At 34.8% G+C, this 26,139-nt stretch overlaps 2 long non-coding RNA genes across 2 annotated transcripts; one reads left to right on the top strand and one right to left on the bottom strand.

The window, feature by feature from the left end:
* Positions 1-11,755: 11,755 nt before the first annotated feature.
* On the bottom strand, positions 11,756-13,023 carry LOC113361877. The gene is made up of 2 exons (XR_003365399.1): positions 12,070-13,023; positions 11,756-11,979 (listed from the first exon to the last, which is right to left on the bottom strand). It is a non-coding gene; the product is annotated as an uncharacterized LOC113361877 (long non-coding RNA).
* Positions 13,024-13,620: 597 nt separating this feature from the next.
* LOC113361878 lies at positions 13,621-15,524 on the top strand. The gene is made up of 3 exons (XR_003365400.1): positions 13,621-13,767; positions 14,345-14,438; positions 14,976-15,524. It is a non-coding gene; the product is annotated as an uncharacterized LOC113361878 (long non-coding RNA).
* The last annotated feature ends 10,615 nt before the right edge of the window (positions 15,525-26,139 follow it).

The raw sequence follows: 26,139 nt of genomic DNA on the forward strand, positions 1-26,139 counted from the left end.
AAATATAATTAAAAAAGAAAGTAAAAAGTAGTAGTGATGAATCATTTGAGAAAGAGTTGGAAATATTGATTTCTGCCTAAGGGTTTTTATTTCTTGATCTTGATTTCGATTACTAACATTATTAAGTGTTTTCATTTCTTAGCTCGAGTATGATTTTTAATATTGATTTCCGAGTGCGGGTTTGTATTTTCTATATTGGGGGTTTAATTCTTCTCTTCTACATTTTTCTCTCATCTCCGCGTCTTTGGTTGAACTTGTAAAGAAGAGTAGGAAAGGATGATTATTGGTGATGATAGAAGTTAAGAAGGATATGAGAATAGTGATACAAGCTAACCACCGAGAAATCAGTAGAGGATTTATACAAGAAGTTGAAGCCGGAGAGATGGGCTAGGACAATAATTCATATAAAAAAGATACAGACACAGTATGAAGCCGGAAATTACAGGGGAGAATGGAAGTGAGAGTGCCATCATTCTGAGGGTGTTGAATAGATGAAATTAATGTGTGATTTGAATGGATGAGAAATGTGGGTTTTGTGTGGATTTTGAATTATAGGAATTGGAGAAGACATTTCTTTACGTGCAGCAAGATTACCAGGTTGTGCATATCAACTGCTTGACAGAAGTCCCAAGCTTTGTGCAGCTGCGAGCCAAAGCTCTTGTGTCTTGTTGGTGATTGCCAACTATTAAAGTTTAGTTTGGTAATGCTTTTTTTTTTTCCAAAAGCACTTTCAAAAAATATATATAGTAATAATTTTCCATATTGGTGTTTGGTAAAAAAATTCTAAAGTGCTTTTTGTCCAAAGCACTTCCAAAATTCCTCATTTTTCATAAGCTTGAGGAGGAGCTTTTAAAAGTTCCAAAAGCATAAGCTCTGATCCCACCTAATTCTAAGACTTCATTTTTCTTTTATATCCCTACTTTATTTTATAAATGGCCAAAATTGCACTTAAATTTTTTACAATCAATATCTTATTCTCCATATCATATCTCTTAAAGATTGTTATTTTCAATCTATATCATGCTCTTTAAAGATTATTATTTTTAAAAGAAATGGAAAAATTGAGAGATGAAATCGATAAAAGTTTAATGGGAGCTTAAAGAAAATATATATGTGGTGAAATTAATTAAAAAAATTAATCAAAAATAAAAATAAGAGCCAATATTAAATAATTGTTTGATCTTAATTTGATTTTTTTTTTATCCCGTAAGGTGGTTTCACATTAAAATGTTATGTCTATTTTAGTCATTTGCTACGAACACAATAACTGAACTAATATTTTACCAAACACAATTTGATAACTTTTTTAATCAGCTTTAGCTTTTAGTATATAGTTTACCAAACACCTAACTTTTTTTTACACGGCACAGCATAGCAGAAAAGCGCTTCTGCAAAAGCCACAACATTACCAAACTCAGCCTAAGAGAGGTGTTTGAAATCTAGAAGGAAGGAATTTAAGTCCGTGAAAATAGCCAGGGAATCAAGCTGTTGTCGTTGATTTAGTTGATGGATAACGAGAGATTGAAAGTTCTTTTTAGTGATTCTATCGGATTGGGGAATTTGGGTCTTTACCTATTTCGAAATTGCACGAGGAGATTGAGAGAATTTGAGCTAGAAAAATCAGTCGGTACTAGTGCCTTGTTGTCGTTAATAATGGAGATGGGTAGAGATTTCTATATGGGAAAAATACGGTTTAGTCCAAAAACACGTCAAAAGGTATAGTTTAGTCCATACCGAGTCAACTAGGTACAAATTAGTCCAAAAATTATTTAAAATATGGAAAATACACAAATAACCTTCCTAATTTACAATTTAGTCCAAATATTTACAGTTTGGTCCAAAGTGACTCATGATGATGTCAACAACTTTAAATAATATAAAAATAATTAAAACCAATTTATCTTTTGAACCGCTCATCCAAAATTCATAAACTCTATATATTCGGAAAGCTCTTTTCGAGATCTACAAAATGAGTACCCATATGACTATATAATTTTCATTTTTCAAAAATGTAAATTTACACTAGTGTGTACAACTATGTTTGACAAGGAATATAGGCAGTGAGTAAAAGTAATGCCTACATTATCAACTACTACCTCCGCATGGCCTCTAATAGTAATAAACGAAGAATCAATGAGACAACGACATCCTTGTTCGGGGCGATAAGATGTGATTGGTAACAATCTGCTTCAGTAATTATCTTTCATATGTTCTCCATCGCGAGTTGGTTACCAAATTTCAATTTTTTTAGAGCTGCAAGAAGTTGATTGTTGAAAACATTGTAGATTTTATCAACACCCGGGCGTCTGTAGACAAATATGAATATTAAACAAAAAAGTAGGCACCACTTTGTACAAATAACAAAAAACTAGAAAGTAAAGAAAAACTGCAGTTACATACATATCGTCAAGATGTTCTTTGTAAATTCCATCGAAAAGAAACACATAAAAAATAAGATCCAAGTTATGTCATCCCATAAGTCAACCCCAAATGTATGAGATTGAATTCCAATTTTCGACCGTAGTCATAAAAGTCAGGTTAAGGGCTTCATAATTCAAAAACTATGGTCAACTTTAAAAAGAATCAACATGTGCACAACTATGCACACATTAATTAAAAATAAACATATGTAAAACTCTCTACACATGTTGGATAAAGAGGGAACACTTTTGTAGGCAAGAATGACAACTAACGAGAACTGAGAACATATAAAGCTATAAGTATGCCAAAGGTTTTGCAAAATTTTGTTATCAGGCATGCTCAAGCATACACGGAGATGAAATGAAAAAGTTGTCATTAAAATGAAGCTATTATGTATCATGCTCCTATAGAAGGCTTACGAAGAATCAAGACATTGTTTTACCACTTTGTACACACCTACAAAAATTATGCATGAAATTGATCACTCATACTCACACTCAGGCCTAATTTTTCATGAGAATTACATTGGTGCACCAATATATTCACCCCTGCGAAACATGCCTAAAACCGATCCTTCAAAACCACACACAAATCTACTTTTTCATGGAAAATACACTGGTGCACCAATTGTACACCCCTGCAAAACATGCATATAACCGATCATTTATACTCACACTCGGACATACTTCTTCATGGGAATTATACAGGTGCACCAATCTGTACAACCCTTTGAAACATGCAGTAAAATGATCATTCATAGCCACACACAAACCTATTTCGTCATGGGAATTACACAGGTGCACCAATACGTACACCGCTTCAAAACATGCATAAAGTCGATCACTCACAACCACACACAAACCCATTTTTCATATGAATTACTTTCTACAGGTGCACCAATCTGTACAAGCCTTTGAAACATGCAGAAAAACAATCATTCATAACCACACACAAACCTATTTCTTCATGGGAATTACACAGGTTCACCAATACGTACACCGCTTCAAAACATGCATAAAGTCGATCAATCACAACCACACACAAAACTATTTTTCATATGAATTACTTTCCACAGGTGCACCAATATGTACACTTCTGTAAAACATGGGAAACCTATATTTTCATGGGAAACCTAATTTTTACACAGGTGTATCAATATGTACACCCCTGCAAAACATGCACAAAAACGATCATTCATATTAACAATCAACAGGTGCACAACTATGTACACATTAACAATCTACATGTGTATAATCATGTACATATTAAGAATCAATATTTGTACAACTATGTGCACATTAGCAAAAAAAACATGAAAGTTATAAAAATTATCTTTAGAACAGGAGGCAACACTGACTAGTAAAGCTTTCACTTGGACCCTTACATGATACATGCCAGTTGTGTTAACTAGACCCTTAAATGCTTATAAATTCCTAAATTTAATACATACGAAACCCATGTACTCGGAGCAAAAGGACAAACAAGTAGAGCTACATCAACAATGTCAATGACCACGAAGGCTAATCACTCAATAAAATATATTTTATTAAACGAACGTTGTACTAGTCAAATTCAACCAAAAAATCCTTAAGCACGCAATCATGTTATCAGTTAGGACCAATATTAAGGTAGGCATCATCAAGGAAACCAAGTATACAACTAGAACAAATACCTTGCACCGTGTTGCAGCATCTTGGGCTGCAAGCGTAGCAACATAAGTTGGGGACTCATCTCTATCGTATTTGACCTTCATACACCTGCAATTGAGATACATAAAAAAGTTGAGAACTTGAGATACTAACAGATCATGTGTATGTTCAAGTCTAAGAAATCAAGTTACAGTTGCCTTTAAGTTTTATACTGCAAACAAAAATAAAATATGTTTTTCTGAAGGTTTCACTATTGTAACCAAAGAATTATCCCGATTTGGATAAACTCAACCTTGAAGGATGAAAATTAGCAAGTGTAACAAAAGAGTTAGCACAAACACATTTGTTTGGGACATTTCTAAACAATCAGCCACAGCTGTACAATTATGTGCTCATTAGTATTCAAAAAGGTGTACAATTATGTGCACATTAACGATCAACGGGTGTACAATTATGTGCATATTAACCATCAGAATGTGTAAAACGATGTACACATTAACGATCAACAGGTGTACAACTATGTGCACATTAACGATGAACAGGTGTATAACTATGTACACGTCAACTAATAGGTGTACAACTATGTGCACATTAACGATCAATATGTGTACAGTTATGTGCACATTAAGAATCAACATGTGTACAACTATGTACACATTACCAATTCATATCAAAAGAGCTGAAAGTCGGATTCTACTCAAAGCTATAAATATCTAATAATCCAAAAAAAAATTCATAGAATAAGAGGCATGAGAGATCAAAAAAACTAAATGAAAGTAGTGAGACAAATGTAACTATGTAATTAGGGATGAAAACTGAAACAAATTTTTTTGAAGCCTGACATGAGCATAAGATCTTAAAGGTACTCCTAAGATATACTTAACCAACCTTTTAAAGAAAGGTAACAAAATAAGCAACCTAATGTACTTACTACGATCATACAGTTGAGCACAAAAAACAAGTCAGAGTTATCTACCTTTGATGTCTTTGATTTACTTTGGAGTTCATCTATTGCAGCTTCAGCTTGTTTTATAACCTGAGATAAGACCAGTAAGAAGTTGCTCGTAGCTAAAAATAGACATATAATACAATATATAGGAAGCTATTTAAATGATGTTGGCCACTTCAGACTCTTCCAAACTATTTTCATTTCAGTGAGTAATGCCTCACCATCACACCGACATAATGATGGGATGGTATAGACGGTGATTATAGTAAGAGGATTAAACAAAATTCAGGAGTTTAATGGCATCAAAATACAACACATCAGAACTGCAGCATATCAACTTAAAGCATCTTACCTCTATTGGAAACGGCTCACCATTCAATAGCTTCTTCAGTGCTTCTTGATGATTTCTCTGAAACGCCAAGTGTAGATAGAACTTTTAGTAAATAGAAACTACTGAATTGGCCAGTAGGACTTAAACAACCACCGGACATTCGGAACATCGCAAACCTTAAGTGATGGATACTCATCTATCTCATCCACAGAATCAACTTGTAGAGGAAGAGTTGATAAGATTTCAATTAAAAAAAGGCCAACATTCCAAAAGTTAAATAAGCTTAACATTCAACAAGTGTACAACTATGTGCACATTAAGAATCAACATGTGTACAATCATGTATACATTAATATTTCAATAACAAAAGACCACTGGTGAAATATGCACTGGCGAAAACTTAATTAACCCATTACGGTCTCAATAACAAACCTTGTCGACACACTCCTCCAGCTAGACAGAGATTTGAATGATACAAGAATGAAAACACATGTAAATAAAATAACAAACATGATTTTAAAATGAAGCAAAGTCGATATAAACCAAAAAAAAATATATGTACACACATTCGCACCCATCATACCATATGCAACAAATCATCTGTAAGATCCATCCTAGAAAGAAATTCATATGTTATTATCTCTCATCGCCATCATTTTCACCACTTACAGAATCAATAAAATTCTGAGTACCAACATTTTCCGGAATCACATTATATAAAAACGAAGTAAAACTATTAACATGAGTATGTTCAAGTGAACTACGTATCATAATGAAGCAAAAAAGTTAAAAAATGAAATTGATATGAAATGTAATGAAGTAAAAAAGTTAAAATGAAACAAATTTGTGCACATCATAGACTGTTGAACGTTAGTAAAAGACAAATTACTCATGAAGGCATGAGGCAACTGCAATCATGGGATTTGCAGCAAAAATGAATTTGTATAGCAATATCCTTAAAATAAAAATGGTATAAATCATAAAAAAAAAGGAAATGACAAACTAAACTAAAATGGAAATGATTTCCAATTTAAGATCACGATGGATGATGCCATTTAGATGTAAGTGTTCCATTCCCCGAGAGATATCTATAGCGATGCTTATAATTTTGGAGTGAACCTCCTCTTATAATTAACCTCTGTGACTATCATCATTTCTAGTTAATAAATGAACTGCATCAAGACAGTAATTTCTTAACTGAAAGGCTATTTCTATTTTAAATGTCATAAAGAAATGATGGGCTCAAATTTGTCATTAAACTGCTGGATTTATATCACTTTATATCACAGTAGTCGAAAAATAAGAAATTAGGATGATTGTGTCCAAAACATAACAAAAAAAGAAGACTAATAAAACAAAACAAAAAAAGTAAAGCCAAAGCTAAATTCCGAGCATGTAGATGCACCGCATCAACATTTGTGGGATCGCCTCCTATCCCATCGCAGAGGAGGTTCAAATATACTAGTTGCTTGTGTAAGGAACATTTGTTATCCAGAACAAGAGTATTGGATCCATTCTTCTGAAATTGAAGTGGAGCTTCGATAGAATACTTTTGTTATGAAAATACAACTGATAATAACTAATGAATACAAAGGAAAAACTAGTGCAAGATTTTTCCACTAACATGATGACAATATTTTATTTTCCTATCATATTTGTTTGGCTATTCACTATAGTCACTAAGGACTAGCTACCACATGTAATCATAATATGGATACATAGAGCACTCAGAAAGAAAGTGGGACAAACTCAATTGTTTGTTGCTTAGTAATAGTAAAACTATGTTGTTTGTAGATGTTGGACCGAATTATGTGATTAAGTATATACTCGGTAACACCATTTTTGATTCTTCTGCATCTACTATAATTGCATCAAAAATTCAGTAAAATTCCATATAAAAAGATCTGAAATTAATTTCTTTATACAACCTTTGAATCCTCCGCAATCAAAAGGAAAGTCAACTAATTGAGTTTAAACCGTAAACCAAACGTTAGATCTTAACTAGAGTTCCTAAAATGATAACTTGAGATGAATTTTTGAGAGAATTAAACCTAATTAAATATGAATTGAGCTAAGAAATATACCTAGATGTAGATGAAAGCATTAGCAGAAACTTTGGTCAAGCTGTTGATTTCAATCGAAGAAACTAATTCCATTTTCATCAGATCGGATTCTTTCATCGCCAAGAAAGTTTTAATCTCAAAACACTGCAATCTCAGATTCAATCTCTCTGGTAGCCTGCAAATTATCATCAATTTCTTCATTCACCATTAGAAAAATAACTATATCTACATGTATGAGCCTTAATTTTGATTGGAGAAGGCAGTCATAGAGAATAATCGCTACTGAATCATCCATCTCTTCACAGTCTCTCGAAATCCCCTCTCTTTCCGAAAATCCATTATCTGAAAGACTTAAAGTGAAATAATCTATTTTTGGGTATGAAATCACTTGAAGGACATTTCAGGTATTATGAAAAAATGCTTTTTCTGGATCGGAAAGGAAAAGGATTAACCCGTACAAAAAAGGATTAAAACGTTCATATTTTCATAAAAATGGACGAGAACGTACTAGGCTTAAGATGACAGGACTAAGATGTCCAAATCCCACTAACTTTGGGACTAAACATCAATTTCTACTTTCTGTATTATGTTCAGTCAACGAATATGAAGAAGATTATTCAATGATTTAGGGCTTTAATAGGGATAAGTTTGTAAATTTCAATAAATTTTTCATAATAATTACAGATAATAAAATAAAAATTGGTCAATCAAAGTCATCGACAGTCAACTTTTGGTCAACGAATACCAACCCTTAATATTTCAAATTTTGAGTACCAAAGCTAGGTATTGGACATTTGCTGGGTACCAAACGTTAAATAACCCTATAATTAAATGTGTAAGGTTGGGACAAGTATATCCTGATGCGAACTAACTTTCTTTTATTCATAAGTAAAGCTTATTCAAAAACAATTTTTTTTACTACTGTAACAAATAAAAGATACTATTTAATGACAAAAAACATCATTGAACGATGAGTAACTGAAACAATTGTTCAACTGGTTTGGACATCTACCTTTTTCAATTGTCTGAATCTCGAAAATAAACAGATGGTTTGGACACCTATGTTTTTGAAGCCTATTATTGGGACGTCACATTTCAATAGAGGGGATTCACCCATGATTCTAATGTCTATTTAGTTGGTTAGGGGATGTCCTAAAGGTATTTAAAAAGTCTAAATTACCCTTTCATCTATTTAAACCTAATCAATAAAAAAACTAAAATAAAAATCTTTTTTTTCCATCTCTTCTCCTAATCGTGATAATCAAAAACAAAATTAAAAATTGATAATCAATTCAAGATAAAGCTATACGTAAATATACATGATTAACAACAATTCAAGCTTTTAAGAATTAGTTACGGTTGGGTTCGAGTTTGTTACGGTTGGGATGTAGTTGCTTAAGGGTTTTAATTACGGTTGGGTTTTAGCTTCGGTTAGGTTTATTCACTTTTGGGTTCTGGTTACGGTTAGGTTTTAGTTACGGTTGGATTCAGTTACGGTTAGGTTCAGCTACAGTTGGGTTTTAGTTACGGTTGGGTTGTAGTTACGATTTGGTTTAGTTACGGTTGGGTTTTAGTTACTTTTAGGTTTAGTTACGGTTGGGTTTTAGTGACTTTTAGGTTTTAGTTACATGGTTACTATTAGGTTTTAGTTACGGTTGGATACGAGAAATGAAAACTTCAGCTGTAACTTGTCTACGGCTGACCCCCAGAAAACTAAAACCCAACTGTAACTGATTTATGATTAGGTTCTTCCCAATTTTAACCAGTAACGGCTAGGATTTCATCATAATCTAACCATAAATTGCCCCAAGAAGCTTAAAAATGCCAAAATTTTGACGTAAATTTTTGGCAATAAAGACGACGATGGAGCTAAGTTGGAGGTATACCTAATTGTTTTCAATCACTAATTTCTTCACTTTAATGAATCAAAATCTAGGGTTTTGAAAAGAAATCCCCAAAAGAATAATATTCCCTCTACTTTTCTTCCACCAAAACTAACATCTTGTTTGATTTAGTTTATTCACCAAGTATATAAGAAATTCATGATCTAATAGCTAATTAAATAATTAACATTAACTAATCGAAGGTAGTTTAGCCATTATAAAAATATTTTAGATAAGGATTTTTTTAAATTACTGACGGGTGACCTGTTTTTGTCCTGTTAGTGAAGCTCCTCTATTGGAATGTGACGCCCCAATAATAGGCTTCATGTTTTTAGTTGTCTGAATCTCAAAAGTAACCAAGTAGTTTGGTCAAGAGAACAAGCCTTGTGAAACCGATATTTCCGTTCCTAACGTATTCAACAACATACTTTTCCTTGGCAATAGTTGAATCGAACAAAATCATTACTTTTGCCGACAAAAAAACCGTCATTGAATGGATAAGCAACGAAAATATCCATCATAACGTCTGAGCATCAAATTTTTTTAGTTATCCCAATCTCATTACTAAACTTCAAAAATTTCCAGATTTAGGTTCGGTCGTCAATCAAAATAATAACAATAACGACAAAAAAGTTTGGGTTGTATTATGTCAAATTCTCTAATACTAACAATAATAAAAGAAAAGCTCATTGTTAATCGTGTTCTTCTGTTCATGAAAAAATAAAGATGATCTTCCTTTTTGATTGAAATGTTTTTCGTGTTTTGATGTTTTAGCTTGAACTATTAGAATTATCATCATCATCACCATCTCATTGCTAGATGTTGCCACTGGCGAAAAACGATATTCCTTTTATTTATTGAAATATATATTGATGTTTTGGATTTATCAATTGATTATATGATAATATAATCATCACCATCTTATAAGTAGATCTAGTCCTTTACCTCTCAAATCTATTAATCTTCTCCATAAAAAACATTGCATCATAATTTTCCAATTATATAAAATAAACAAATAATCATCACCATCTCATCATAATTTTCCAATCATATAAAATATACAAATAAAATACAAGATTAACCTCAAGATCATACGAACTCTACTAATTTACTCTCGCAAATCAATATAGAAAGAGTATAATCATATTATTAATTAATAACTCAAGGATAAGTGGTATTTTGTTATTGCACTACGGTACCTCATAGCTAAGTTACCAAAGTGGCAATATAGGAACCTGACCCAGCCTAAGTGGATAACTCGAACTTATTAACTTGGAAAACTTAAGCGCAAGCCCAAAAAAAAATAATATTTTTATTGTCAGGCCCACAATTAAATTTTTGATTCGTGACACCCATAATTATATGAAATTATTAAAAATGTCTGCATGACGGATTATACATCTGCATGACGGGTTATGTATCAGGGGTATAATTGGCAACGCAACTTGCATATAACATATCTAAAAATCCGCGTCTTGGAATTTTACAAATTTTATTCATTGGAAATATTTTTAAGAGAGCTACGCAACGAGTACAAACAAGAATATCAAAATTTTGTTTTTCACGAAAAAATCGGAGGTGATCACCATTTTAGGGAAAATTTTCGAAAATTTGATACATAACCATTATGCAGCCACCAAAAAAGATGCATAACACATTCTGCAGACGCATAACAAATTATGCAACCGTTTTCTCAACTGCATAACAAATTATGCATATGCATAAGCATCTATAACAAGTTATGTAGCCATTGTTTTGGTTGATTTTAGTGCGTATATAAAAAATTGATGCATAATGCATTATGCATCCATATTTACGGATGCATATCAGGTTATGCATCTATTTTCGCGATGCATAAAAGATTGTGCAACAATTTTCTCGATGCATAATGCATTATGCAGCCATATTTTCGGATGCATAACAGGTTATGCATCCATTTTCACGACTGCATAACATGTTATGTAGATATTATTGTAGGTGCATGACAAGTTTTGCAACCTTATTTTTTGTTGGTTTCAATACTAACAAAAAAGTAGTTGCACAACGTGTTATGCAACCGTTTTCTAGACTGCATAACAAGTTATGCAAAAAAAAAAACAAAACTGCACAACGTTTTATGCAACCATTTTCAGAACTGTATAACAAGTTATATATGCAACAAATTTTGTAGATGCATAACATGTTATCCATCACTATTCACACCTACATTTTCTTCTAAATGCATGTCACACACACCGAAACCATCTGGTACTGAGCCAAGGTGATGAAACATCCCATTCACAAACGTTGGGACGAGGGTTCTAATTTCCCAACCTTCTTTCCCTTCCATCTGCTTCATAATCATTCATGTACATAACACACGCATGTCATTGACCTTTCTCTTTTTAAGTTTCACCGTAATTCGTTATATACCAGTTCACTTAATAAACACAATCCTAAGATGCTAAGATAGTTCTGAGTCATATAATCAAGCAGGTTACATTCATACTTAAGGTCAGGTACTATAAGAGGGTACTCTTAACCCATTTCAGGACGGTAATGTACTACAATACAAAGCAACAAAATGTCAGAAGAATAGAGATGCTTACGGGGGGAAATGAGACCCTCTATTACTACATCCAGTATAAAACTTCGAAGACTGTGATCTCCAGATATCAACCGGTGCACTCCGGCGACTTTTATCCTGAAATCGGCAAATTAAACTATTACTACTCAACAATCTTAAAAACAAAACTAGATCATAGAGAAAATGTGCAGGAATAGATGATTATACCAATTGATTGTTGTTGCAGTTGTTATACCAATATAGTGTCTGGCCATCTCCGCACGGATATAGTTAGGAATCAACACAAAACCATCACTTTTCATGGATTCGGCAAACTCCAACTTCTCTATCGTTTCAACCAACTGCTCCCAAGATCTAAATCGGTGATGGACAAACCATTTTACATAATCATCTTCCAACAACTGTATGTAAAATCCAGAGTCATCTCCACATCGTTTTCCTCCATGAACAATAACACACTCTTTATCTTCTCCTTTCGAATTTCTTATACAAACATATCATATTTTGACAATCTGAACTACTTACCGGAGATCCTGAATCCTGAATTTCCTTAAACATTTGTTCAGCATTCTCCAATTCATCAGAACCAACATAAATACTCAAGACAAAGCTATTCGACAGCGCAAGGAACTTCGGACTTGACGACCTTTTTGCCTTTCCCCGTTTCTTAGCAACTGTATGGATCCATCTTCTTTTTTGATCGGTGATTGTTGTTGTTGTTCTGATTGAGAGTTAAAACCACGAAATGTGAAGAGATTTCGGTGATGTGGTTGGCTCTGGTGAAGATTGTTTGATACTGTTGGTGAAATTTGATGAAAAATGTTTGATTTTGTATGATATGATCGGAGAGGAGCTGTTGCTGCTGCTAGTGATCTTAGACCAAAATGTAGTCTGGATCTGAGAGGATTTACAACTCTACGGAGAGTAAACATGATGGTGATTATGATGATGAAATTCAAGATATGGAATTGGATTAAATTTGATTTTGATTGAAAAATGGAAAAAACCCTTAAACCCTAGAAATTTTGATGGAAATTGGAACCCTCGTCTCTTCCCTTTTTCCACTCCCAGTAAAACCTCGAAATGAGATTTGATTACAAGGGATCTTTTATCAAGTATTCCCTTCTCATGATAAAAGAAGCCATGAAAAAAGAACGGAGGAAGAACATGGGATTTTTTTTTAAAGAAAATATGGGTGCGATGGAAATTTTGACCTAGATAATGGGTGCGAGCGTGACTTTCCGTGGACATGGGTTTCTCGGAAAATGGGTCTCACTGTAGTTTTCATTATTAACTTATTAGGACTGAGACACAAAGCTAGATTTTCAGACCAATGGGTGTTGTACAGCAGGGTTGTGACTTGAGTCATGAAAGAAGGGAAACTAAGAGCAACTGCAATGGTACGATCAAAACCAAAGATCAAAGATCAAAAAAAGTGACCAAATTTGAGTTTAGTATGTGGTGCGACGCTACGGGAGCTGAGTATATTTGGTCGAACGTTGGTATAATGTTTGTTTGCCTGTGGAGCGTGGATATAAATTTCTTTTAAAATAGACGTAGATATAACCAACGCCTGTCGTGGGGCGTGGGTTAAACCGACGTTTGATGTGGGGCGAACATATAACATACGCCCGTCGAACATGCGGTTATACAATTCACGCCTGGTGGAGCGGAGGTTATACAAACACCTGAAGTCAGGCGTTTAAATTATGTTATCCCATAATCACACACGTACACTATACGTGTGAGGGCGTTAAACCCTATTCTTCTTCTCGAGTCTTCTCCTCTTTTCTTCTTGTTTCTACCGCATAATCACTTCCTCTACCTGTGTTCTCCCATTCTCAAACAGCAGCAGGCAACAAAAAAAAAACGAGAAATTAACCCTGGTATTTCGTTCCATGAGAGGTATGTTTCTTTATTTTTATTCTCCTTCCTTTTGTTTTTCACATACATGCAGAGGACCTCATTACATTTGAGAATTGTTTGTAATTTGTTCTTTTAACTTCAATTCTTGTGAATCAACAATATTGGTTTGTGGAGTTTCACCCGATTTGTGTTGTATTAAAAGGAATTTGTGTTTCCAACCATTAGATTTCTGAAAAACCTCATGATGCTGATTTCTAAAAAAACTTTTCACTCTGATTAATTCAGTGAAAATAAATAAATATCCCAGGTAAGAATTTGAATTAGCCTGAGTATATGTTCCAGATTCCATGCATTATAGGATTAGTATTTGATAAATCGAATCAAAAGTTGTTCCACTCAACTTTTATTAATCTCAGTAGCTCAAGTGTTTGATCAATTGTGCTAATGAACCCATAAGTTGTTTTTTTTTCCACTTTCATGATTATATTTCAAGTGTTCAATAAAATTGTATCCTTCACTCGAAAGCTGCATTTCTCTACTTTATTTAATTCAGTAGTTTTAAGTGATTAATTGAATTCACTCAATGAATAATGACCAAGTTGTCTTGATGCTGCAGCTTTCGGGAACATCCTCCAGCTCTAAACCTGGTGACAAACGGTGCTAATTTTACAGTGAATTGATCAAGCTCTCCACCAGCCCTCTGAAGGAAGGTAATATTTTTCTAAGCAATAACTCTGCATTTATAGATTTTCTCACTACTTGTCATGCTAACATGAGAAGCATCTGTTTTGGGGGAGTTGTGCCTTTTAACAAAGAGAGTTATATTCATTCATTGAACTCTTGTTCCTTTTCGTCATCGAAAAATTGAGCTAAATATTCCTTCGTTAACAACAATCTTAATTAATATTGATCAATGATTGTCTTTCTATTATGGGAAATCACGTCGGTGTTAATCTTTGTATGTTAGAGTGTAGTTAAGGAGATTATTAGGATCACTTGAGGACCTGTTAAAAAGACGCAGTATTTGGTATTTGACAGCCCTTTACTTCCTAATAAGTGACAAGGTTCAATCGTTAGAACATCCGGTTATGGACTTACAAATATATGAAATTATTTCGTTAGAACATACGTTTATGGACTTATAAAAATATGAAAGTATGTTAGTTTTGTTGAGTTCAATATATGTGTATTTTGGTTTAGGGTTGGTGTTTTAATTATGAAATTACATCTATGTTGTGTGTGCACAGATGTTGAACAAACTAACAACGAGGTTCAATGGTCGCATGGAGACGAACAAGAAACATAAATCTGTAGCCGAGGCGGATTATAATTTAATCTCTACTGGTCAAATTAAGGAGGTTGATGTTCCCCAGTTAGGGAGGTTTCCTATATTGGAAGATGATAAAGAGCACGCTTCTACGGACATCGCAGGTGCAGACGATCAAAAATTTAAGTATCAACATCGTGGATCCCTGGCATCGGTAATTCATCACTATCAAACTCCAAGACCGCTCTGGATTATTAGGTAATTGAAGTTCAATATCAGCTTTGATACAAGTCCACAACACCGCTTCTGTTTGATCAGTTCCAACACCAGGATCTTGAGATATTGATAAATGAATTCTACATATCGTTACATTTTCGATTGTTGAAAAATTTGGACCTCGTGCTACTCGTGGTGACATTGTAAGATTGTTGAAAAATTTGGACCTTTTGCTACTCGTGGTGCCATTGTAAGCGATTCAATGAAAAAATTCTAAATAATTTGAAAGAGGAAATACTTCTTCTTATTATTCTGATTGATAGATAGTTTGAATCAGTAGTTGTGGGTAAATACCAAAGGAATTCATGTGTATATATAAAGGAATTCATGTGTATATATAGGTGTATGAAAGAAACCTTTAAAATTCGAAATTTCTAACGTTCCAAAACATTTTTCAAACTTTCCAACGTTCCAAAATTCAATTTTCTCGAACGTTCGAAAATTACCAACAGTATAAACTATATACAAAACAATTTTCTCTTTGAATTCTCTTTTGAAAATGCTCTATGAAAATGGAAATCCTCAATGGGGCGTACATATTAGCACCGCCTGAAATGAGGCGCATACTATACAAACGCCTGAATGGGGCGATTATTAAGTGTTCGTCTGACTGGGACGTACATAATACCTACGCCTCATGTGAGGCGTGCATTTTACTTACGCCCGATTGGGCGTACATTTTACGTGCGTTTCATTGAAGCGTATTTTATAAGTTCGCCTCACCATGGAACGTGGACTATATAACCGCTTCACATGAAACGTACATTATACGTTCGTCCCTTAACAAACGTATTCGCTCGACTATATTTAGTTTTGGTCTTGGTCCCAGACCAAATATAGTCTGGGATTTAGTTTTGGTCCGGATTTTAATCTTTAGTCAGTCGCGCTGCGTCTCGATGCTACACCATCTTTATAGGTATGATCGTCCACTGCAGTTGCTCTAAAGGACCAACAAAATCAGATGCAAAAACATATGCATGGTACGGGAAGATAGTGAAAGAGAAGCCATGACAATGAAGAAATAGCAGCCGCCACGTGAAAGCTAAATAATACTAAAAGTGAAATTAACACTTTTTCTAGAAATGGAGGTAGTACGTAGTAAATGAAGGTAAACAAGTATTAAGACTGGCTCTAATGGAGACCCAAGATTCAACTTTCTTGGATCTCTCACGTCATCAAATTCCAAGGACCAAGTTTAGTGGAAATTCAATATTCAAAGTAAAAACGTCGTTTGAAATGGCGTCTCATTATCAACCTTTAGATCTCCAATAAAATAATGAATCCAACGGTACGATATTCGAACAATACCATATAGTACCATACTGATATTCGAATTTCTATAATGTAGTGACAAAACGCCGTTCCTAATGGTGTCTGATGTTTTTTAGAGACTCCCAGTCTTGCTTCCATCTCTCACTCAAGCAAACTGAAGACAACATTTAAACGACACTAAGCCTAAGAGGTTTAAGATAAGCAGGAGAGACAATCAGATATAGGTAGAAAAGCACAACAAAAAGTCATTGCAGTAAACAAAATCAAACATATACACAAGACTATTGGAGCTATGAAACACAGATAGAAAGAAAAAAAGAAAAGCTAGAAAAAAGAAGCCACTGACATGAACGAGATTTAGGTACTGTTAGGTGCTGTCTCTATGATACTAAAAGATTTTGTTACCAAACATCCACAAGATACTAAAAGGCACAAAAAATACTACTGTTAGGTGCTCTCTCTCTACTTCAAAAGTTTTCCCAAAACTTGACAAAACTGCCACAAGATACTAGGGAGAAAAACTAATACTAAAACTGGAACAAAAAATTGGGGTCCTGGAAAGTAATTGGGGCCTCCCACTAGAGGACAAAAAAGGTCACCAAATCCTAATTTGGGTTACCCCTTATCCAAATATTTTGGTAATGCCTAATCTACTCCTTATCTAATTAGTGATAATCTCACTTAATTAGTGCAAAATTTTAAAATCAAAAATTTAAAATCAAAATCATTTTTTCCAAATTTGTATGAAAAGTCGTCATGAAATTTTTTAAAAATTAACGACCCTCAAGAGTCGTCATTGTTTCAGTGACGACTCTAAACAGTCGTTAGTGTTCCAAAAAAGACCCTCAAGAGTCGTCATTGTTTAAGTGACGACTCTAAACAGTCGTTAATGTTCAACTACGCATATGACGACCCTTTAATGTATTCCGCCATTAATGAATCTTTAAAGAAGATAACGACTCTTTTATAAGTAATAACGACTGTTTAGAGTCGTCACTGAAACAATGAGACTCCTGAGGGTCGTTTTTGAAACAATAACGACTGTTTAGAGTCGTCGCTGAAACAATGACGACTCTTGATGGTCGTTATTATTTAAAAAAATTCATGACGCCTTTTCATACAAATTTGAGCCGAATTTTTTTCGCAAACATAAATTCGAAAAAAAAATTGGTTTTGATTTTGATTTTAAAATTTTGATTAAAAAAAATTAAAAAATAAGGGGTAAAACAGTATTTTCACTTTACTATTGATACACCCCTGAAAGTTTGGGGTGCAAACAAAATTGGTGAGGCCCCCAATTATTTTCTAGGGCCCCCAATTAAGCCTTGTAAAACTGTCGTCCCTCCATTGTAAATAGAATGCTAAAGTTCTTGAAGATAGGCCACAAGGGATTCACTTTGCAGCACCAGCAAAGGACCCACAACCAGCGAAGGACCCAACATACCCTGCAATTACATTTAAAAAAAAAATAATTCTGCATTTGAAATTTTAAACCTCGCGTTTTTAGGGGCCACTCAAAAGGAATTAGGGGCCAACAATAAAATAAAATAGGGTCACCCAAACGTAAATTGAAGCCAGCCCTTATCTTGCGTAAATCGTAATGGCAAATTTGTCCTTACATATTCGGTAGATATTGTAAGTTTTTTATCTACCAAATGTATTCAGTAGATAACATAATAATATTGCTTCCGATTGCGGTCAGTGTAGTATTTGGATGCAATTTGTTTTATTGTTTTCATTTGTTGTCATTTTTGAGTTACAGAGAAGAAGAAGAAGAAGAAGAAGGGGAAAACCATTTTTTTTTAATATTCAACAAAAATGGATGGATACGAAGAAGAATCTGAGAATCATCGTGAAGAACATAATGTTGAAGCTTCGCGACCATTTAGAGAAGACGATTTGGGGTATATGTTGAATGATCCAAAGTTTTGTGGAGAGGAAACCCTAAACGACGCTTTCATGGAAGAAAACGGAGAATCACCCGAGATAGAAACTAATGATGCATCAAACATACAGGTATTGTGTTAACAACTAGGATGGCGGTACAACTAATAAAGGACAAGGATTTATATATGGGGATGATGAAGCAAGGAGATAGACACGACAAAGAACTAGAGTTCAAAGACTTAGTTGCGCGTGTAAAATGCCGAAAGGGATTGAAGATAATCGGATCCAAGTATTGGATGACAATGTCTAAATGTGGATATCTCTTAGTGGACGTTTTGAATTGCGTGGTACATTTCTTTGTTCCTCCTAAGTATGGACATTCTTTTATGTTTACACCTAAAGGACGGTTTGCGATGAATCGGTTAAAAATAGAAGAATTGTTATGGCATTTGTGAATGACATGCATTTTATCGGTTTAAGAGTAAAGAGAGATTGCCCATTACGTCCGTTGGGTGGTTGGACGGATTACTTCCCAACAAATCATTGTAAGGATTGGTTTGAAACAATATGAGAGCAACATGTTGGATTGGGATCGCGTTATGAAGGACAAATTTCCGGAAGGCCTACTCGAATTGGTTCCCTCGGATGATGAAGATGAATGATCGGTGGATAATGTTATAGGGTTGTCTTCCGAATATAGTAATCGACGGATAATTTTACAGCGTTTTCTTCCGAATTTTATAATCGGTGGGTAGTGTTATAGTTTTGTCTTCCGAATATAATGTTATTTTGAACTCAGAACCTGAAGAAATTGGAACACTCCCATAATCGGGAATTTAAATAGTAGACTAATTTCCGATTATCACCTTCCTATACTGAGATCAAACTTTGAAAAAATTCTCAGAATCGGTAGATTACATAACATACTAACTTTCGATTATAGCAAATATCAGACAGTAATTTAAGGAATTGTTCACAGAATCGGTAGATAATATCACATACTAACTTCTGAATGTGTCCAACTTGTGCCAAACTCTATACTCTGGCCGCGACCTTCAAGAATTCATAGCTTCCATCATACATGAATTCTTCTCCTTGTTCCTCTAAGTAGTGTCTTTTTGTGAGTGCCTCCTACATAAACCAACAAATACAAAAGAATGTTAAGTTCGTATAGTTTAGTAATAAGATATAGCCACCCGGTGTTTTGTAAAAGAATTATGCAAATACTTACAAATAAATCATACTCATTATGCCTCCTTGGCTACGTTCTTCTCCTCGTCTCGGATAGAATTGAACATAGCGCCTACATCAAGATAAATCTTCTTCTACCGTGAACTCCGTAGGATTAATGAATGGTTGTGTCATTATGTTGAAGATGAGGTTCTTTAATGTTAGAGAGAATTGAAATGTATTTTTGTTGCATATTTGGGAATATGATACCCTCCTTATATAGAATATAGTTCTAACGGATCTTTTTTTTTTTTTTGAAAATATGGCCGTTTAGGCGAGGTGTAACACGAGTGTACGCAGCCTGTGACTCATCAACACATTAGATTTTTCATATTCGGAAGTATAGTGTAACCATTATCCGCCGATTACAAAAATCAGAAGGACACCACGTCTCTAAACCCTCAGAATATAGAGTGGCCTAAAATTCCAAGCCTTCCATAATGCTGAGGTTTTGGCATTTTGGAAGGACCATAAGCATTGGAATTTCGAAATGGTTAACTACTATATTCGGTAATCATTCAAATTTTTTGTCTTCCGAATATATAGTGGCCCAAAATTCAGAATTTTGAAAAACTTGAAAATCTTCAAATTTGAAACTTGCCATAATCGGAAGAGAAACAAGTGTCCCAAACCTCCGAATATGGAGTGGCCAAAAAATACAAACCAACCATAATGCTGAGGTTTTGGCATTTTGGCACGACCATCATCTTTGAAATTTCGAAATGGTTAACTACTATATTCGGTAATCATTCAAACTTTTTGTCTTCTGAATATATAGTGGCCTAAAATTCAGAATTTTGAAAAACTTGAAAATCTCCAAATTTGAAACTTGCCATAATCGGAAGAGAAACAAGTGTCCCAAACCTCCGAATATGAACTGCCATAATGTTATATTTGAGCAACTTGAAAATGAGTGTTAGATTCATACACCATTCACACTCCATGAAACTAACCATTCACAAACCATAACGTGATTTAAGAACTTAAAATTCGATCCAAACCTTAAAAACTACATAATACAACACAAACTATAAATACTATGAAATGACATAATCCAACACAACACAATTCATTGTAATTTATCTAGACTTCTGGACTTTACAACCGTGACTACCTCCAAGTCCTGCACGACCACGAGTTAAAGCACCTTCATTTGGAGCACCTTCAACGCTCGACTTCTTTTAACCGTCTTTGATACTACCTTCTTGGGCGGATTCTTCTTCGTATCTTTTTTTCTCCCCAAACTGAACTGCATAATCTTCATTATCCATATTATCCACTAGGTCTCTAGCCTCTTTTATCTTCTCAACTGGCACGGGATCTCCGCTCCTCATGCATGCAGTTAACATTTTGGAAACACACTTGAACTTATTCACCTGTTTGTATACATAATGACATAACATGGTTATGGGATATTACCTAAGATTTATAGCCATGATATAAAATGAAAAATGTTTTAAGAATACGCACCAGTCTATCATAATCATTTGGTTTGTCTTTGATGATACAATTATAACTGGACCCCACCGAAGTAGTCTTTGATTTAACTTCACGGATAACCAAAGGATGGGATATGTTCCTATACCAACTCATATATCCTGGAGAAGTTTCATCACCTCGGGTGACAGGTCTACCAGTGTTGATAATGAACGCAGACCTCTTATCCCAGTTATCAAGAACAGTAGGTGGGCCTGAGTGAACTATCGTGAGATTGTCACCACTAGAAGAGTATTTTTCCAACTCCAATTTTGTAGTAATCCTTCATCTCATCCATTGGTTGATGTTGTATATACCCGAGTTTTCGCATCACCCTAGAGGGGTTGTACATCACATATCTTATGGGGTGCCACAACGGTCCAAAATAAAGGGACAAGTCTGACTGAACTCTTATATGCCCTTTAGCTCGATCTTCCTTGTATGGATCAAAGCATACGTCTGAGGCCTTCATTTGATCCAAAATCTCCCTCATGCAAACCAACTGCTGCTCTTTTGAATGAGAACGGTTGTCTTGGAAGATATATTTTGTTCCTCTAGGATTACCTTGACGCCACTCCGGGTTATCTCCGGCCAAGTTCAGGATGGGGAAGTGGTCATAGATCCATGCCTTTATATATAAGAAAACAACTATTAGGAAATATATTCTAAACATTCGGAAGTAAAAGTACATAAATTGAAACCGAATACACATATTCGGAAATAAGTGATCAACAAATACAACATATTCGGAGGATAACTATATGTATAAATCACCGAATATAAATCATTTGAAGTTCAGTGAACTCAACTTCTTTGGCTTATATATTCAGTAATAAAATCTGAACATTAAGTCACGATTATAAATCATGGGAAATAAAACTAAGTTATTTGTTTCCGAATAAACTATATTCGGTAACAAAAAATATGCATATTCCTACCGAATATGCATCGTTTAGAGTTCAGTAAACTCAACTTCTTTGGCCTATATATTCGGTAATAACATCTGAACATTAAGTCACGATTATAAATAATCGGAAATAAAACTAAGTTATTTGTTTCCGAATAAACTATATTCAGTAACAAAATATATGCATATTCCTACCGTATATGCATAATTTAGAGTTTAGAATATGCATCATATGTACTGTCTACCGAATAACTACTATAGATGGACTGATAGATATAAAAAAAACTGCAATAGAGCCACGTTCCCGACAACTTGGCTAGTTCCTCGCCTCGACGTCTTTCTCAACTCTTCCATCAAGAATGCTAGGCATGCCGTTCCCAAGAATAGTCACTGACTTCATGGAGAGGATCCAAAAGTTGTATAAGGTTGGCGTCAATCCGGTTGCCAGAAGTATTGGGGAAAATGACACATCCCAATACAAAAAGAATATATGCGGTGGCAGCGTGATTCACTTGCTCAAGGGTTAACGTTCCTTTCTTTTCTTCATCCAAGGTGCCTCGGTACATATCCGTCAAAACGCTAATGTTGATCTGTCTAGTTCTGTAACTTGCATGCCTCATGAACTCTGCTCTTGATGTTTCTTCATTCCAACCTAAGCACTTTCTAGTTAGAGCATAAAGTTGTCCCCAAGATAATTTCTTTATGTAGTTGAACTTCACAGCCGTGCCTTGGTCAGGGAGGTTAAGAATCTGCAAAACATCATCAGGGGTAATCACCATCTCCCCAAACGACATATGAAAGGTGTCGGTCTCAGGATACAATATCTCCACAAATGCAGATATAGCCACACGATCATGTTCCAAATATGAATTCTCAGCAGCAGCAGCTAACCCCGAGTTGGATATAATAGTCTTGAACCTTTCACATTCACCGGATAAAGGCCAATCAAGCATTTTTGTTGATGCGGCGGTGGTTTTGAGTAGACGAACCGCATCTTGGTGATACTATTAAACACACGAAAAATGTTTAAAGTAAATACAAAAACTCTTAAGACAACTACTACGATAGAACAAATATGATACGATTATTATTACCTCGGTTTCGTATATGTCTTTGGCCCAAGAGTCTTTGTATCCAAATAACAATTTTCCTCCATCCGCCGGTAGCCCAAGGATTTTGCCTGCTGGAATATTCTTCACCTTCAAATGTTCAGGGACAAGATGTTTTCCTTTCTTAGCAATATCCTTTTTTCACCTGCTTCTGTTAGTTTTTTTGGCTTTTTGGGTACCACTTGGTTGACCTTCTTCTTGTACTGTTGGCACTTGATCAATTAGTTCAATTTCATGGTGGGATGTGACTTGTGTACCAGTTGCTTCTACACCTTGTTGAGTGGCTTGTTGAGCACTTGGTTGCACGGCTTGTTCACTGCCTTGTGGACCAGTTGGTTCTACATCTTGTTGAGTGGATTGTTGAGAACTTGCTTGCACACCTTGTTCACTTCCTTGTGGTTTTATACTTTGTTGAGCACTTGAATTAGCCTTGGGACTCCTTTCTCTTCTAGCACTAGCTGTCACTTTCTTACTCCCTTCTCGACGAGGCCCTGAGTCGCCTGGTTTTGGGGCTTGCTTAGCTCGACTTTGTCTAAACAACAAAAAAAGGAACAATGTTTACAAACTAAATAATCGGAAGACAAAGTACACAAATAACATCCGAATGTATACATTCGAAAGTAAAAATATATATTTGTTTCCCGAATACAAAAAAATCGGAAGATAAGTAAATATATGTGCTACCGAATATTCATCAATTGGAGTTCAGAAACTATAACATTTTCATCTTGTATAATCGGAAGTATAACAAAATATATTTCCTTCTGAATAAATACTGGCCCCAAAATTAGGGGTGTAAATTGGGCCGGGCCGGGCAGCCTGACCTATTTATTAAATGGGACGGTATAGGGCGGGCCGGAACATCTCTTATCCATGAAATTAAAAGGTCCGGGCGGGCAGGGTTATTTATCTACAGTAAGTACCCATGGCCTACCCAAGCCTGTTTTGTAATTTGGGCTGGAGAGGGTAGAGCCGGGAGGGCCTTGAATATTACAAACAAATATATATTATACATATATATTGTTAAAAATAAAAAGAAAGTAGTAATAATACACAAGTTTTACTTAAAATTAATAATCAAATACGAGAATTGAGATGGGAATAAGATAAACCAAACTTCCTATAATTTTTCCTGAATTGAAATCACAAAAGGAAAGTGCCTTTGATTTTGCTCAATATTTTCTCTATATGGTTAACAAAATTAGACTCCTATGGAATAAAATTTAAGAAATACATATGAAAACTATGAGGGTTGACTGCATTAAGTATATGTACCAAATATATTCTAGGATAAAACAAAATTGGAACAGTCACTTAGGCTAGGTAAATGGATAACACTGGCGGGTAGCATTGACGGGATAATAGGGAGGGTATTGGGACGGGAAAGAAACCAATGAAGGAACTGGTGGGGATTCTGAGGTTATGGATCTGTTGAGTTTATAAAGCTGAGATGTTGCTGACAAGTGTTAGAACTGAACTTGCTTGCAGCAGTTTATGAGAATGGAAGTTGTTGATGAAATGATGACCCAAGGGATTTGAATGACTGAAACTTACAGGGAAGAACTTGAGATGAACTGATGATGCTGAGAAGAGTATGGAAAGGTTGCAGCTGCAAACTGTTGCTGATACAGTGAAGCCATAGTCATAATGGCTGTGACAATGTTGCAGCTGTATGGAGATAGAATGCGGAGTTTGTGGCCTGAGCATGAACTGGTTATGAAATTGTAATGAACCAAGGTGGTGCAACACAAGCTAAGGCATGGTGCAATTTTAATGATATTGCAGTTGCAGTTGGTGATAGAAGTGGTAGTGCATATAGTCATCCCTGTAGCAGGAGGTCCGTGCAGAAATGGAGTTTGACCCTGACCGGAGTTTGAACTTCTGGCTTTGACCGGGGTTATTTTGGTGGGCTTGACCCTAGCGGAGATGGGCTTTTGGCTTGGACTTCACACAATTTTGAGTGTTTTCTATTCGAAGAGGAGTCGCAAGTGCAGGATATAAGAGGGTTTGAGAACACCACACAAATTTTATCTTTTCTTCTACTTTCATTTCTAGGGTTTAGAAACATGATAGGTTTTATCTTCCTCCTTGTTATGAACTCCATGAATATGAGTACCTAGTTTTTATCATTGGTTATGGATAAAGTTGATTTCACATAACATGAATCCTTGTTTGATATATTAATTTTGTCTCAGTATTATCGTTTATGATTCACCATTAATATTGTTACATGATTTGAATGTTTGTTTAGTCGAGTCGCGAATCGATTGAGTTTGCTTTCATCTTTATTGCTAGATTAGAATTTATTATAGCAAAAGTGATAAATTTCTGATTGCAAGTAGCATAATTGTGGATATTGCTTGTAGTGATACATCCTAATAATCACAAGTGAATCATAACCTTTGTTAAATCGGACTAGTGCTTTTACACGTTCGATTGCTTTGATTGGCCTGATTTCATAGAACTTAATGCATCTAGGGAATTAAACTTGATTAGTGCTTTTACACGTTAGGTTGTTCTCTTAGATAGAATTCATATTCGCATCTTTTAATGTGTTTGTTGATGATAAAAGGAGATTTGCGGGATAAACTTGCGATCAAGGTATCCTAGGGCCTTTGATAATGAGAGATTAAATATCAATTCTAGTTATTAAGACAAGAACATGTTTGTGACTGAAAATGAAATCCTTAACCAATATTCTCATCTTATTTGATTTGCTTGTTTATTTCTTTATTTACTTTTAGTTTAGTTTAGTTACATAAAATCCCACCTTGTTTGCCATAAGAAACCGAAACATATTGACAACCTAAGACCTCTCTGTGGGAACGATCCTTTCTTTCCCTTACTATATTTTATATTTTGAGTAGTGAGAAAGTAATATTATTTTTGACGCCTACGACAGCGATCAACCATTCCCAGACACAGTTTTGGATAAGAACATATTTCCTGCGGAAAGTATTTACTTGAGTGAGCATCAGTCCCCATTC

This window comes from Papaver somniferum, chromosome 3 (genome assembly GCF_003573695.1).
Source record: "Papaver somniferum cultivar HN1 chromosome 3, ASM357369v1, whole genome shotgun sequence".
Lineage (NCBI taxonomy): Eukaryota > Viridiplantae > Streptophyta > Magnoliopsida > Ranunculales > Papaveraceae > Papaver > Papaver somniferum.